The sequence below is a fragment of the Guyanagaster necrorhizus genome (genome assembly GCF_019112545.1).
Source record: "Guyanagaster necrorhizus MCA 3950 unplaced genomic scaffold BT62scaffold_48, whole genome shotgun sequence".
Lineage (NCBI taxonomy): Eukaryota > Fungi > Basidiomycota > Agaricomycetes > Agaricales > Physalacriaceae > Guyanagaster > Guyanagaster necrorhizus.
Window position 1 is genome coordinate 22,581 of NW_025064927.1, and position 16,592 is coordinate 39,172.

Here is a 16,592-nt window from a genome sequence, read left to right on the forward strand (position 1 = left end):
ACTGCTGACACTCCAATATTATCAAAACTGTATGATCACACACAATAATCTCTGCCTCTACAGATTTTGCAATCACAATGGAAAAAATTCACAATAAAATAAAGGCAGCTCTAGAAAAAGCTGCTACAATAATAAAGAGACAATACAACTGACATCAATGTCTCACACATATATACTCTATAACTGACAAAGTATGGCTAGATATGATGAACCTTCATCTTCTTTGTCCAAAATAAAAACTTACTGACAAATGCATAAAGCCATTCTCTATTCTAGCTAAAATTGGCAGTTCTGCATACAAGCTCCATCTACTCTCCATCTAAAAAGTTCACAAAGTCTTTAATGAGATACTCTTGACATCTTATATCACACCATCTTTCTCCAATCAAGAATGACCTCTCCTATTGCTGCCAGACCTGATTGATAACAAGAAACATTATGAAGTTGACTAAGTATTAAATCATAAACTCTGAAAAGTCAGAGTGTGTGGCAGAGGTATGATCACAACAGTGGACTATCCCATTAGCTAGAAAGGATACAGCCCAGAATCAAATAAATAGGCAAATAAGAAATACATAAATACTGCAGATGCTATATGTTACATGCATGCTGCTGACCTCCATGTCACTTCAACCAACCATGGATTCAATCATAGAAACCCACCAGACTCTGGCTGCTTCCTATTACCTATTAATTTCATTTTCACCATTATCATTTCACATTTATATTTCACATTATAATATCTAGACCCCAAACTTGATAGCAAATATTGACATCAGAACTCAATGGAACCCAACTCAGAATTAGCTATTATTAGTATATAAAACCATGTATAACTATTGTAACTACTCAGTTTGAATATCAACTTGGATAGCCCTATACACTTCATACTCACTTCAACTTCTTCTTTCTTGTCCATCAGATTCTACTCTGAAGGGTACTCCTCTTTACTTTTCTGACAGAACTCTGTTCTGTCCATCCAAATCCTTAGGCTCTGACTCAAGAGTGACATTGCCAATAGCTTTATTGACACCTGCACACTCCACCAGTCTCTGCATATACACTCAAACCTACTTGATTGGCACATTCCTAACAGTATATTTGAACTCAAACTCTTGAGTCAAAAATTTTTATCATGTCCATCATATTTACTCAACCCACAGAAACTGATTCCAAACAAACTCAGCCTACCCATCCAAATATATTTTCCATAGAAGACATTCTAGTCTCTGCCTCAAAGAAATAACCAGGCCTTTTCAGATTGGCCTTCAGTAGAGGACAACCTTCCTGTAGGAAAACCTACAATCACTCTAGCTTCACTGTCTGCCAACCTAATTACAATGATTCCTCTAACTCTTTTGATGCTACCAGCATTCCAACCAATGGAGTCCAATGGGCCAGCCTGATATATAGTGCCCAAACTGACCCTCCAATAGATCTCTTATCCCTGGACAACATACATGGGAATTTAGACAGCCCAAACTCAGAGGGCAGAGGTGAAGATACCCCTACTCATACTCCCATCTGATGAGAACCAGATGGTAATCCACCAAACTCTTTTTCAGAAGGCTCAGGTAGCTCTGACAGCTCTGCAGAAAGCAACAATCTAAATCAGCAAGATATGTTCCTAGAATTCATGAATCTGTTACAAGGAGTCTCTACTTCTCTCAACAACTCTAAACCAGCCACTATTTATACCAAAGTCAAGAAACTAAAACTATTTGATAGCTTTGACTCTCACAAACTGAAGGACTTCATCATCTCTCTTCAGTTGAACTTCAATAATAGACCTACCATATTTGCAACAGATACTAATAAGATCAACTATGCTATTTCCTTTCTGGCCAGCACTGCACTTAACTGGTTCGAATCAGACATTCTTAACTCCAATCCATGGAATCTATCAGCTTAGCAATTCTCCTATATAGCTTTCTTAGATGAGCTTTATAGCAACTTTGGCTCCTTTGATGCCATCAGAGATGCTAAAATGCATTAGAATATCTTCAGATGCATGATGGAGATTGAATCATAAAGTATATGGTCTAATTTAATCAGTATGCCTCATAAATTGAGTATAAAGATAACTTTCTCTGCTATGCCTTTTACAGTGGCCTCTGCACCTGTATCAAGAATGATATAGCACACCATGGGAAGCCAAACAACCTTCATGATATATGCTTTCTTGCCCAAGAACTTGATGCTCACTATTGGACCTGGAAGACTGAAATTGCCTGTGATAACTGAGACAATAAATCCTTCAACCAATCCTCCAACCTTAAATTTAAGAGGTCCAACACTTCTTCCTCAGACTCTAGCTCCACACTGAAATCTATCACCTCTAAGCCCTATGCTGACAAGCTAGGCAAAAATAGCTATCTTACTCAGAAAGAAAAAGACTGCTGATGCCAGAACAACCTTTGCATGTTCTGTGGAGTCAAACACAAGACCAGGGATTGCCACAAGCAGAAGACAGTGGCCTCAGCTAAGAGTCATACAGCTGAAGTTGACACTGCTCTCATGGAACTGGCTCCTATAGAGTCAAAAAACTAAGAAGCAACCCTATTCCCTTCATATGAGTTCAGAGTTACATTGACTCTATTCACACACCAGAGATCATCACTCTCAATGCAATATCCCTTTCCAACCACTCCTTCCACATTCCTCTTTCAGCAGAATTGCTGACTACTATAGAATCCAATAATTCTCCAACTTATATTATTTTGTGCTTTTTTGCTCTTATTGATTCTGATTCTAGCCACTGCTTTGTTGACACTAAGTATGTAGCTGCCAATGAAATTCCCATTAAAACCATTCCTAGCATGCAACTTCAATTGTTTGATAGCTCTATCAGGAGCCATTTATCTCAAATCACAACCATCCCCATCTGTTTTCTATTTAGAGACACCTTCTCCATTGATTCTATGTCACTTCTCTAGATTCATCTTGCAATCTTGTCCTAGGATACAACTGGCTCTCCCACTACAATCCACTGATTGACTGGGCTGAGAACAGTATCACTTTCCACTCAAGCTACCAGAATCTCACTCCAACTAATTCTGCAGCCTTCACCACATCCCAGGGACTTTCATACTCACAGAACAACAGTCCACCTCTCTCTAAGCTCTTTAGCTCAATTCTAGGACTTTCATGCCTATCAGACTCTATCAGTCCAACTTCTGAGGCTTCACTCTATTTCAAATCCACTTTGGATAGCTAGTAGACTCCATTCTCATATGAATCCATCTATTCCTATCCTCTCTTAGAATCTTTTACTATAAAAGCACATCCAAAGATCTCCATCATATCTGCTGCTATATTTGTCTGAGCCAGTACAGAAGAAAGCACTCAGCAGTTCACACTGCAGCCTTCCTTATCTAATATTGGAGCCAAAGCCACATCTGCAGAACCAGCAGATCTCTCATCAGTGCCAGTAGAGTACCATGATTTTGCAGATGTCTTCAGCAATACCCTCTCCAAAAAGCTATCCAAACACAGGCTGTATGATCTCAAAATTAATCTTGAGGAAGAAACATCTCCATTGCTTGAACCCATTTATTCTCTCTCAGAATCTGAACTCAAGGCTCTATGAGAGTTTATTGATGATAATCTGTGCAATAGGTTCATTACTCTATTCCACTCTCCACAGAGCTCCAGTCCTATTTGTCAAAAAGAAGACTGGTGAACTCCAACTCTGTATTGACTACCACAGCCTAAACAAAATCTCCAAGAAGGATTGCTACTCTCTTTCTCTCATTTCTGATCTCTTTGACTCTGCCCACTCTCTAATGGCATTCTAATAATTTGTGAAAGATATATTCTCAGACATGCTCAATATATCAGTAGTAGTCTACCTTGATAACATCCTTATATATTTCAACAACCTGAAAGACCATTAGAAACATGTTTGTGAGGTCCTATACAGGCTTAGAGCTAATAGACTCTACTGCAAGGATTTCAAATACAAATTCAACTGGGATTCCATAGAATATTTAGGCTACATCCTATCACCTGAAGGACTTTGCATGTCTGAAGAAAAGGTCAAGACCATTATTGACTGGCCAGTGCTGCAAAAGGTCAAGGACATCTAATCTTTTCTTGGCTTCATCAACTTCTACCATCACTTCATATATGAATATAGCAATATTGTTTTTTCTCTTATATGACTCACCCACAAGAGAACTCCATGAAAATTTGATGATAAATGCTTGGCCACCTTCAATAAGTTAAAACAGGCCTTTACACATGCCTCCATTCTTATCCACTGGGTCTCTGATTGAAAGATAGTGATAGAAACTGACACCTCTGATTATGCAATTGCAGCTATTCTCTTCATCTATCTTGAACATAGTGAAATTCACCTCATCACTTTCTACTCCTAAAGTCTCCACAATGCTGAGCTCAACTATAACACCCATGACAAAGAGCTTCTAGCTATTTTTGAAGCCTTTAAACATTAGCAGCACTATCTTAAAGGCTCTACAGACTTTATTGATGTCATAACAGACCACAAGAACCTTGAATACTTTGTCACCACTAAGATTCTAACCTGTTGACAGGTTCACTAATATGAATATTTATTTCAGTTCAATCTAGTAATTTAGTTCTGTCTTGAAAAACTTGGTGGAAAACTGGATGCACTCACTAGACGATGGGACATCTACCCTAAAGAGGGGGATAGCTAATATGTCCAAGTTAACTCCCATAATTTTTGACCTGTGTTCATCCAAGAACAACTTTCTGTATCACTCTGCATAACCTATCTCAAAGGCCTCACTCTATAGGCTAGTGCTATTATAGATATTGACAAATTTCACACTGATATTAAACAAACACAGTTGTCCAACTCTATATGCTCTGATAGCCTCTATCAGACTAAGATGACTTTTGAATTCTCCCTCTCTGTGGTCTATTGATGAACCCAACATTCTTCAGTTTGAAGGCTGCATCTATGTCTCAGACTCTGATGATCTCTGTCTCCATATACTATAGAACAATCATGACTATATTTTGGCAGGCTACTTTGATCAAAACTGGACATTGAAACTAGTCTAGCAGAACTATACAGAGCCAAAGATGTATGAATATGTTTGACACTATGTTAAGTTCTGCACAGTTTGTAGGCACAATAAGGCATCTAGACACTGCTCCTATAGATTACTCAAATCTCTGCCAGTTCTCAAATGGCTATAAGATTCCATTTTCATGGACTTCACTGAATGACTACTGGACTCTAATGGATTTACCACTATTTTAGTAGTCATAGACCAAGCTAGCAAGCAAGCCATCTTCATCCCCACTCACAACACCATTAACTCTACAGAGCTTACTTAATTTTTTCTTATTCATATGTTTTCTAAATATGGGGTATCCAGTCACATCACATCTGATTATAGTTCCAAATTTGTTTTCCAATTTACTCATGTCTTAGTCTTAGCTCTTGATATAAAACTTCATCTTACTTCTGGTTATTATCTGGAGACCAATGAACAAACTGAATAGGCAAACCTTTATACTGAGGCTCCTGTCAGATCTCTGGTCCATTCACCCAGTCTTCTATGTGTTACAATTGGAATCCATAAAAGAAAACACTATTTTTAACTGAAACCAACCACCATCACCTCTAGTTGAAGTTGATAGAGAAGAACATTTCAAAATAGCCCAAATCCTTGACTCTAAACTGGACCACCAGTTCTGCTGCTCACTGCTATACAAAATCCAGTGGCTAGGCTATGAAGGTACCAATGAAGAGTTTGCTTAGTTACCAGCCTCTAAGTTCTCTATCAATGAATTTATTGAAGAATTCCATGATTGATACTCAGATAAACTAGGACTCTTATCCAAAGTCACTCAATTATTCCATTCTTAATACAACATTACTCTGGATGCTATTGGAGCTTCACCTTACTATTTCAATCACTCTTTTTACACTTTCAAAAGTCAAAATCTTATATTTACATTTTTTTTCTCTACTACCAACATCCAACACCTTTTTTATATACATTTTATACAAAATCTTTACAAGGAAGCAGAATCTGATGGACCTGCACTGGAACTAGAACTCTCCCTCTGCCTCTTCAACTCCTCTATATCCTTATCTAGCCTCTTTAACATCACTTTCTGCAGATCTTCTATCTCCTGATGCTTCTCATCCTTGAAAAGCAGACAAGCCTTCTTCTAGGCTTCCAACTCAGACTCTGAAAACAACTCTGAGGAAGACAATATATCATCTGACCCATAATCATTCTGAAGATCTGCTATAGTATCATAAACATCCACCACCTGATCTGCCAACTCATCCACATGATGCATCAACTTGCATATTAACTTCAAAAGCTGATGGAGACCAGTGGAGACCTCCATACTGCTGATCACCTCACTTGCGATGATATCTTTATTGAATGAACAGGCAGTTTTCTTGATCTTGCAGCAAGAGCAAGTCCATCCTTGACTAGCACTTTCAGTTATTGGTTGTGCATAACACCATGCACTATCTTAATGGCAGTGCACACAACTCTCTGAAAACAAATGCTAAATCAAACCATGCAAGAAAACTAAGACACTTACTTTCACCATCCAACAACTCTTTGCTCTCTGCCAGCCCTGCAACTTCCAACTTCACCTGCTTTTTGAGACTAACAACCACCTCTGTCTCACTGCTATCTATTACACTTCTTGATCTGAACTTGTATTTACAGCCTTTTTCTGCTGGATCTACTGTCTTTCTCTTTTCCTCTCACACCCTCTTCCTCCTCTCTAGGATCCCCTCAGATTCTTCTGACTCATCATCCCTCTTGATCCCCTTGCTCTGCTCATCATTAGACTCTGGAGGTGTATAATCAGTCACTCTCTTGAAGCAAAGACCAGAGCCAAGACCAAACTATTCTGCCAGCATTTGATACAGATGAAAATCAATAGCCTCCATAGGGGGTCATTTACAACCCATTCTCCAAGACCTGAGCTCTCACTACAGCCTCTATAGCCTCTCTCTTCTCAGCCTCCCTTCAAGCTGTCTCTCTCAATGCCTTCTCTGCCTCCTTCATCCACCTCTCCACTGTTCACCAGACCTTCTCTCTCTTCTTCTCCAATCTCTCTTGCTGCTTCTTTCTCTATGCCTCCCAGGCTACATGGTCTATTCAGACCTTCTCTTGCTCTCTTTTCCACTCCAAGTGGACTCCTACAACCTCCACATTCTTTCTCCATGGTCTGCTATTTCAGACAAAATAATTTCTTAGCTTCTTCAGAGCCATCAGAGGTGAGTCTCCTCACCAAAGGCTCAGGAGTACATGAGCAACGATACATGGCAGAAGGTGACATAGTTAGAGTGATGGTAGTAGTATTTGATGAAGTTGCAAAAAATTCCCATAGCTACCAACAATCTTCTATATGGCTCCACCAGCCATCAGAATCTGCATTCTTGAGGGCAAGAACACTAATAGAGGGATACTGTTACATGCATGCTGCTGGCTTTCATGTCATCTCAACCAACTACAGATTCAATCATAAAAACCATGGGACTCTAGCCACTCTCCATTATCTATTAATTTCATTTTCACCATTATCATTTCACATCTGTATTTTATATTATAATATCTAGACTCCAAACTCAGTAGCAAATATTAACATTGGAACCCAATAGAACCTGACTCAGAATTAGCTACTATTAGTATATAAAGCCATATATAACCATTATAACTACTCAGTTTGAATATCAACTTGGATAGCCCTATACACTTCATACTCACTTCAACTCCTTCTTCCTTATCTATTGGATTCTGCTCTGAAGAGTACTCCTCTTCACTTCTCTGACAGAACTCCATTCTGTCCATTCAAATTCTTGGACTCTGACTCAAGGGTGATATTGCCAATGGCTTCATTGACATCTGCACACTCTGTCAGTCTCTGCATGTGCACTCAAACTCACTCAATTGGCATATTCATAACATCATACATGACTATGAGCAAGAGATAAATTGACTCTCACACCAATCAGATCAGCCTGTTTACCCCTAAATTAAGCTATCAGGACAATAGTCTTAAGGAGAAGGTAATATTATAATTTTATCATTTCTTTCTCTTAAATAATCTCTATTTATACTTAGTCAGAGTATCAACACAAGTGCTTAATATCATAGGATAAGGCTTTGTCAGCACAACAAGCTGAATCCATCATTGTCTTTTGATGCAACAGAGTTGTCTGATGATGCATAAGAACTCTTTTATGTACAGTAGTGATGCTCAAGGATAATGAGCACAAAGGACTCAACAATATACAATAAGAAGTAGTATAATGTATGTTTTTATGCTCTTTATGCTCTTTGTCTTTAAGCATTATTATTGCCTATAAAAGTGCTATTGTGCATTATCAAGCAATATCATTGCATTGAAGGACAATGACCAACTGGGCTTGTTGTGATGACTAAGCCTATCCCATAGTCCTAAGTGCTAATCTAGACACTCTGACTAAGTATGAATAGAGGTTAAAAAAATGAAAAAGAGAAAAATCATAATATAATCCTCTTCTTAAGACTATCATTTCAATAGCTTAAGTCAGAGATAACTCATATGCCTGAATAGTATCTGCTGCATTCATTCATTTCTCATTGACCCATTGGTTAGATTCAAGGCTATAGCTCTTCTAACTGACTAAATAATTGACCATCATTGTAGTTCCTCTGTCATGTGCTTTAATCTTTCAGAGTTTATAGTTTAATATTTGATTAATTTTATAGTGTTCCTCATTATCAATCAGATCAGAAGAGAGAGGCAGCAGTTGTTCTTGATTTAGGAAGGCCAATACAATAAAGAGCATAAGCAGACACTCATTAAAGACATTATGAATTTTCTAATAAGCTGGAAGGTGAAGTTTGTATGCAGAGTTGCTGACTTTGATGATGGAGAATAGCCTAGTATGTTTGTTGGTGAGCTTCTGTTTTAGGTGCAGGAGATGGAAGTTTATAGTATCCAGCCAGACTTTATTATTAATATTGTATATATATGCAGGTGCACAGTGCTTATTATACTGTTTCTTCATTGTAATTACTGCCTTTTTGAGAGCAGTGTGAGTTTTATTATGAATTTTAGTTATAGTGATGACAAAGTCAGAGGATGCAGGTGTTGAAGTATGAGTGCAGGTTGTGTGTGTGATATTAGAGTGTTGATCATGATTGATAAAAAATGGTGATTTGCCTATAGTAGAGTGTACTCAATTGTTGTATTAAAAGACTGCAAGTGCTAGCCATTCTACTCAATCATCTTGTCAATGATTGATGAAGAGGCAGAGGTATTTCTTCATCTCTTAGTTGACACATTCTGTTTGGCCATTGGTTTGTGGATGATATGCCATCAATGTATTTTGTCAGAGGTATCAGATATTGAGGAGTTTATACAAGTCATCCAAGAACTTGGAGATGAATTGTGATTCTCAATCAGAAATAACCATCTATGGTGTTTCATACTTGGCATATACTTCATCACACAGAATCTTTGCCCATTCTTTTGATGTCAATTTGACTGAGCATGTGATAGAAATGATCATCTTTGAGAATTGATCAACAATAATAAGGATGGTGTCATAGCTATTATGATCAGAGAGACTAGTGATCATATTGACTGAAATATGTGTCTATATTAGAAATGTACCAATTAAGTGGATTTGAATGCATGCATAGAGATCAGCAGAGTGCATGAGCATTAATGAAGCTATTGGCAATGTCACCCTTGAGTCAGAGCCCAAGAATTTTGAATGGACAGAACAGTGTTCTGTCAGAGAAGTGAAGAGGAGTATCCTTTAGAGCAGAATCTGATAGACAAGATAGAGAGGAGTTAAAGTGAGTACAAAGTGTAGATGGCTATCCAAGTTGATATTTGAACTGAGTAGTTACAATGATTATACATGGCTTTATATACTAATAGTAGCTAACTCTGAGTCAGATTCCATTGGGTTCTGATGTCAATATTCACTACTGAGTTTGGAGTCTAGATATTACAATGTGAAATATGAATGTGAAATGATAATGGTGAAAATAAAATTAATAGATAATGGAGAGTGGCTAGAGTCCCATGGTTTTTATGATTGAATCTGTAGTTGGTTGAGATGACATGAAAGCTAGCAGCATGCATGTAACAGTCTATAGTATTTGAGAGATCTTCTTTGGATGTAATGGCACCACATATGCTTGTATTGAAGCTTTTCTTTGTTAGTATGTCTCACACCCTTTTACATACTTCTTGATGTCTTACCTCATTTTTGGCCACCAAGATTCATATAAAACCAACTCTTTAGTCTTTGAAATGCCTGGGTATTCTACAGTGATATGGTCATGACTGGTAGTGATGATATTATCTCATAATCCTTGATTTCAGAAAATATAGATTTGTCTGTCATAGCAGATCAATCTGTTTTCTTTCATCATCCCCTTTTTATAGTTCAAAGATGAGGCTATTCACTGGTCCCATTTACTGCTATCCCTGGTTATGCTTTTGATCCATTCATGGATCTCCTTTTCTGTTGGCATGATCATAGTTCTGAAATACTTAGACCTTAATAGTGTCATTCTCTCATTGTCAGCTCTCTCTTGATTGTGATCTGCCTGTTGGCTGAGGAGATCTGCCTTCTTGTTTGTAACCTCCACCTTGTAGTGCAGGGTGTACTCATGCTGGCCCAGTTCTATAACCCAGTGAGTCTGTCATCAGTTGAGCTTCTGTGGTTGTCAGAAGTAATATAGATTTTGATAATTTGTTCAGATCTTGAAGGTCTAGACAGTGCTGATTAGCTAGTGTTGCCACTCTTCTAAGATGAGCATTATAGCAAGCAATTCCTTGTTATAGATTTTGTAATTCCTTTTGATGATGGAAAGGGCCTTTGAGAGAAAAACTATTGGGTGCCACTTTCCATCTTGTTCTTGGAAAAGTACTGCTCTAATAGCCCTCTTGCTCAAGTTGGCCTTGACTCAGAATTTCTCATCTTGTGTCAGAATTGTGAGCACAATATCTTCAGCAAGTCACTGTTTAAAGTTATTGAACATAGTTTGTTGTGATTGCTCCCAAGTCTAGAGGGCATTGCTGGTTAATTGTATTATCAGACAGACTATTTTGCTATAATCCTGAATAAATCATCAATAAAAATTAGTGAACCCTAAGAAAGATTGGAGTTTCTTTTTCTTCATCAGTTTTAGCCACTCCACAACTCCTGCCACCTTAATGGAGTTTATATGAATGCTTTCTTCACTAATGATTACTCTGAGATACTCTGTTTCCAGTACTTCAAATTTGCACTTCTCCATTTGAGAAACAATTTGTGTTTTCTCATTAGAGCTAGTATCTATCAGACTAGCTTTTTGTGTTTCTTCTTTATCTTTAACATGATGAGAATATCATCTAGATAGATTGTTACCTTTTTAGTGCTGATGAGGTCTTTAAATATGTTATTCATCATCTATTGGAAGATGACAGGAGAGTTTGTGAGGCCAAAAAACATAACCATCAGCTCAAAGAGTCTCCAGTTAGTCCTAAATGCAGTCTTCCACTTGTTGCCCTCTTTGATATGCATATTATTATATTCTCAGCAGACATTAAGCTTAGTGTAATACTTGGCCTCTCTAAGCTTGTCCATCAGTTCTGAGATCAAGAAAAGCAGATATCAGTTTTTGATTATCATTTTGTTAAGCTTTCAGTAGTCTTGGACTGGTTGGAGTTTGTCATCCTTCTTCTTGATGAAGAAGAAAGAGAATGCCATTGGTGACTTCAACAGACAAATTTGTCTGCTAGACAGGTTCTTATCTAGCAACTTGTCAAGCTTCTATTGTTTGTGATTGCCAAGTGAATGTATTTTGCAATCAAGGTTGGTATTGGCATTAGAGACCAGCTTGATCATATGGTCTCAGGGCTTTGATGCTGAAAGTTCATCAAAACTCTCTTTCTCAAAGAGGTCCTGGTAATCTTATGCCTATTCAGACACCATCTCCTTAAATGTCTTCTCTTCTTTTTCTGCATTGGCCTTTGCTGCCAGATCATTGGCATGATGCATCACCTTTATATGCAAGGCTTGCTAGATATTAATGGTGAGGATAGTTTTGCCATTCTCCATCTCCTCATCTCATCTGTTCTCTGGATTTTGATCTGGTAGTTCAAAGAGAATCTTTCAGCATCTGCAGCATGCAAAGATAATCTTGCTGGTCTTCCAATTGACCAGCAGATTATGATGGATCAACTAGTTATGGCCAAGGAATATCTCCTTTGTCCTGAGATTAGTTACTGCCAAATCTATTTGTTTGGAATGGTCTCTGATAGTGAGTCACAACTCAATGAACTTGGTTATTGATCCAGCTTGATTCTTTGTTCTATCAGCATTATAGATGGGAATAGGGATCATAGTGGTCCACATTGAGAGTTGGTGCTTATTGATGAAAGCATGATTAATTGAACTGCCAGTGCAGCCACTGTTAATTAATGTGATTACTGCATATGTGGAGCAGTGAAGAGGATCTGAGTGCATGCAAGATGAAACTGGATACAGCAGAGTGTTATCCACTGACCACACTCACACCAACACACACACAAAACTCTTAGTTCATGGAGGAATTATAATGCAATAAAAGTAGCAATCAACAAATATAATTGTCTTTTTCAATGAGATCATAGTGCATAAACAGTAATAGCATGCTTACAACAGTCTAAGGTCTCTCTAAGTCTCAAAGCTTTTTGTTTTATCAAAACAAGAGGTGACAACTGGTGTTGCCAGGCCTCAAGGCAAAGGATACTGCAGCTCAATACAATATATCGAAACACTCTCACAAAACTCTCTAAATCATCCTAAGCATAGCTCAGATTATCTCAAAATCTCTAACACACACAATACATGGCTCAAAGCTTTGTGCTCTAAGCAAAAACCAATCACAAGCATATCCACAAGTGCCAAAGAGCTCAGATCTCTGTCCACAAGTTTCCAAACTGATCATAGACCCACAGGATTCAAACTTATGTGATCCAGAGATACAAAACACAATAAAACACCATCCAACAGACCAAAGGGTTTGAACCTCTGCCGCCTGTAGTGCCATGCATTACAAATACCTCAAAAACTCAAGATAATGCCCTTCAGACACCACTCTCTTATTCTCAGATTAGAGCACAATCCAAAACCTCTTATCAAACTGAGCTCAAATTCTTCACAAGCTTCAATATCTCACTTAGTTCTCATAGTGCTCTTAATGATATCCAATAATCAGTTTATTCTCTTGCCTGAAGTTACTAACACAAGCTTAGAGCTAGAGTATAAGGCTTTCTGTGCCTAATACATTATAACTGTGGGGGTCAGAAACTTCTCCTCTACTCATATAATACCATATTTAAATACTCTACTATAATACTTACTAATACAATCCTACTATGGTATCCTCAAAGTATGGAACTCCATGCTGGATTCTGCAGATATTATTCATATGCATATCACAGTCACCATGCTTATTCTCTTCTAAGCAAGGACTGTGCCCACTGTTCCTTCACTAGCTGACATCAGCTAGCTGGCCTTGCCAGGTCTGCTCACTTTCTTATTTCTCTGGTGACATCTCTGACAGTGGTAAACTGTCCCAGACCCCCAGGGTTATCTCTCATGCTAGGAGTCAGCCACAATGGCTATGTTCTGCTTTTCTATGTCTAGCCAGTCATTCCATCTAACTCACCAAAGGTGCTATTTCTCAGTATGATGCAGAGTCCCTCACTGTGTTATGCATGCTAAAGCACTGTAAGTATGTGCACAAGGCTCAGGGCAGTATATGTGCAATTCATTCTTAGAGTAATATTCCTCTACTTATTACTTTGTTGTCATCATTCTATTTCTCTGTTCAATACTCAATTACTCAGATACCTTTCTTTGAGCCTCAGTTCTCTGTTCTAAGGCATATCCCATCAGTGCATCAATGACTGTGCATCTTTGATCAATGTGATCAGAATTGCTGATCATATTTTGATTGTAGTCTTTTTATTTTTAGCATGTCCTCTCATAATAGTATTGGTGCATTTAGGGCCAAGTGCTGGAACCTCACATGCAGCCTAACCCCTCTGGTATTAGTCTGTTACTAGACCATACACTCTGCTTATTATTATCTCAGTTTAGCATTATAATAGCTAGGTTTCTGTGCACTCTAGTCTTATTTTCTATTATATGCTTACTAAACTGAAATACAGTTTATGTATTTGCAATTTTTGCAATTTTACATGCCTGAACATGGAGAGGGTATGTCAGCAGTTGGTGAGTGTTTTGATTTGGGCTTTTGCAGTCAAGTCCTGCTCTAGAGTCTTGGTTCAGTGAACAAATCTTCAGAGTCCTCATAGTTCATTGAGTCATTCTAAGGCTCAACACCTCTCTGCCTCCTTCATTTCTTTGACTATCTCATCAATGACTTCTTTGGCTCAGATCTTGTGTATCCAGTTCTTGAGCACAGCTTTTGCTGCTTCTTCTGTCAGGGCTTCTTTGATGGCTCTTTAAGTCTATTTGATATTGAATAGCTTGAGCCATCAGATGGGGGTCTCTTCTCCTGTTCAATCTAGAGGTAGTTGAGTTTTTGGGTTTAGCTATTCATGCATATGCATAGTAGGAAGTCAGAGTATATTTGAATATGCATATAAGTTAGATATAAGAGTACTTACAGAAGTACTATTAGTCTATTCTGTGGCTACTGTTCTTGCACTATTATTCTTGGCTGATCTAATGAAATTGCTCACTGGTTGGCTCTTTCTTTTATCTTCTCAACCTTTATGTCTGCTCCAAGCTCTTCAGCTTCCTTCTACAGCTCAGCAATCTGTGCTTGGATGCCTTCATGAGTTTGTTTCTTCTTTAGACAGTTCTTCAACATATAGCCCTTCTGGCCACAGTTGAAGCATTTGCTCTTCTTCTTTAGTTGATCAATATTCATGGGCTTCTCTGCTCCAGTATAGATCTTGCCTGTTCTTGTCTTCTGTATGCCATATAAAGTGGGGCTGGCCATTGATGATTCTTTTAGCAGAGCTGGACATGCTGCTAGCCTTGAAGTTTGAAGTCAAGGATTGCTTCTGATACTCCTGTAGGTTGGCTTGCTCTGCCTTCTGCCACTGCCTCTTCTTGTACATCTCAACAATTTGTTTCTTCCATTTATTATATTCTTTCAGGATGAATTATCTGATAGCTAAGATTATTGTGATGTATAAGAGTGGGGATCCTCTCTTGAGGGCCTCCACTATCTGCCCATCATTAGCTATGTCATCCCATATCCCAGTGAGCTTGGCAAGTCACTCTAGCTCATCAAAATATTCCATTGTCAGCTTGTCTCTCATCTTCTATTCCTTGATCTTGCTCTTGTGAACTTCTTGTACTGCTAGATCAATGAATTTGTCATTTAACATCTGTTTGAATATCAGCCATGATAGGTACCAGTGATATTGTCATATAGTCAAGAAGAAGTTCAGTGAGATCAGGATTCATCATGTTTTTATCTTATCTTCTAGATAGGATAAAGTGAATGCTATATAGTTCATGTCTGTTTCCAAGTAGACCATGTAGATCTTAAAGTATTGTTCACAGTCAATGAGAAATCAGTTGATATTATTAGAAGCCTCCTTGAATGGTTAAGGCTTGCAAAGTAGATCAGATCAGCATTGGAGGATGGTGATGTTTTTAGATAAGGAGCCCATTGAATTAGGCCATTCATTGAAGGACAGACAGTGCCAGTTGGTAGGCAGTCTGAGAAATGAATGAAGGGATTCATTGTCTGTGATGGGATTTTTCTGGAGTACAGCTTTCTTTCATATGATCATCTCATCTTATATGATGAATTCCAGTTTGACTGCTTCCAGATCATCTTGTGCTGATTCTTTTTCTTTTTCACTCTCTCCAGCTTTGTCTGATGACAGTTGTCTGCCAAGGAGTCAGCTTCCTTGGCTGGTCTACAAGTTTTGAAAGTTTATAGGCCTGCTTGTTGATAGCACTCTGGGGTGAGAAAGCTGAGTTGTCAAAGTTTAGACCAAGAGTGTAGAGTATGAATATTGACTCCAAATTGAGGGAGTCATATATATGGCTCTCTTCAGGGTTATAGCTGGCAATCATGATATAGATCAGATGTTAAATCTTGATTTGTATTTGGCAAGTCATAGAGTTGATCTTTTGGATGTCTCTTATTATATGTTTGAATAGCATATTTAGTGGCAGAATATTATAAAATATTCTACTGTTTGTCTGAGTCTGCATTAATATATAATTGTCTCATATGCAATGCCAATTATTTGGTGTCACACTATAAAAACATCACCTCTATCTTGTAGAGGTCTTGATACTCTTCTGCTTAGGCCTTCTGAATCTCTTCTGCTGGCACTTTTTTATCTGTGTCTTCTTTGGCATACTTCATGAAGTCTTTGAGCCTATAGAAGCTCTCACTGCTCTTCTCATCCTAGCTATCCTTGATCTGGCTGTCCTTGTCATCCTTTTCCTCAAGGAGAAAAGCAATGGACTGGTCAAAGATGCTCTCCTCAGGCAGTCTGATCATTACAGAAGAGCTAATCAGACTGAGTACTGGATCTGGCCTCAATGCTGAAGAGGACTGAGACTGTGGATAAGTGTGCTC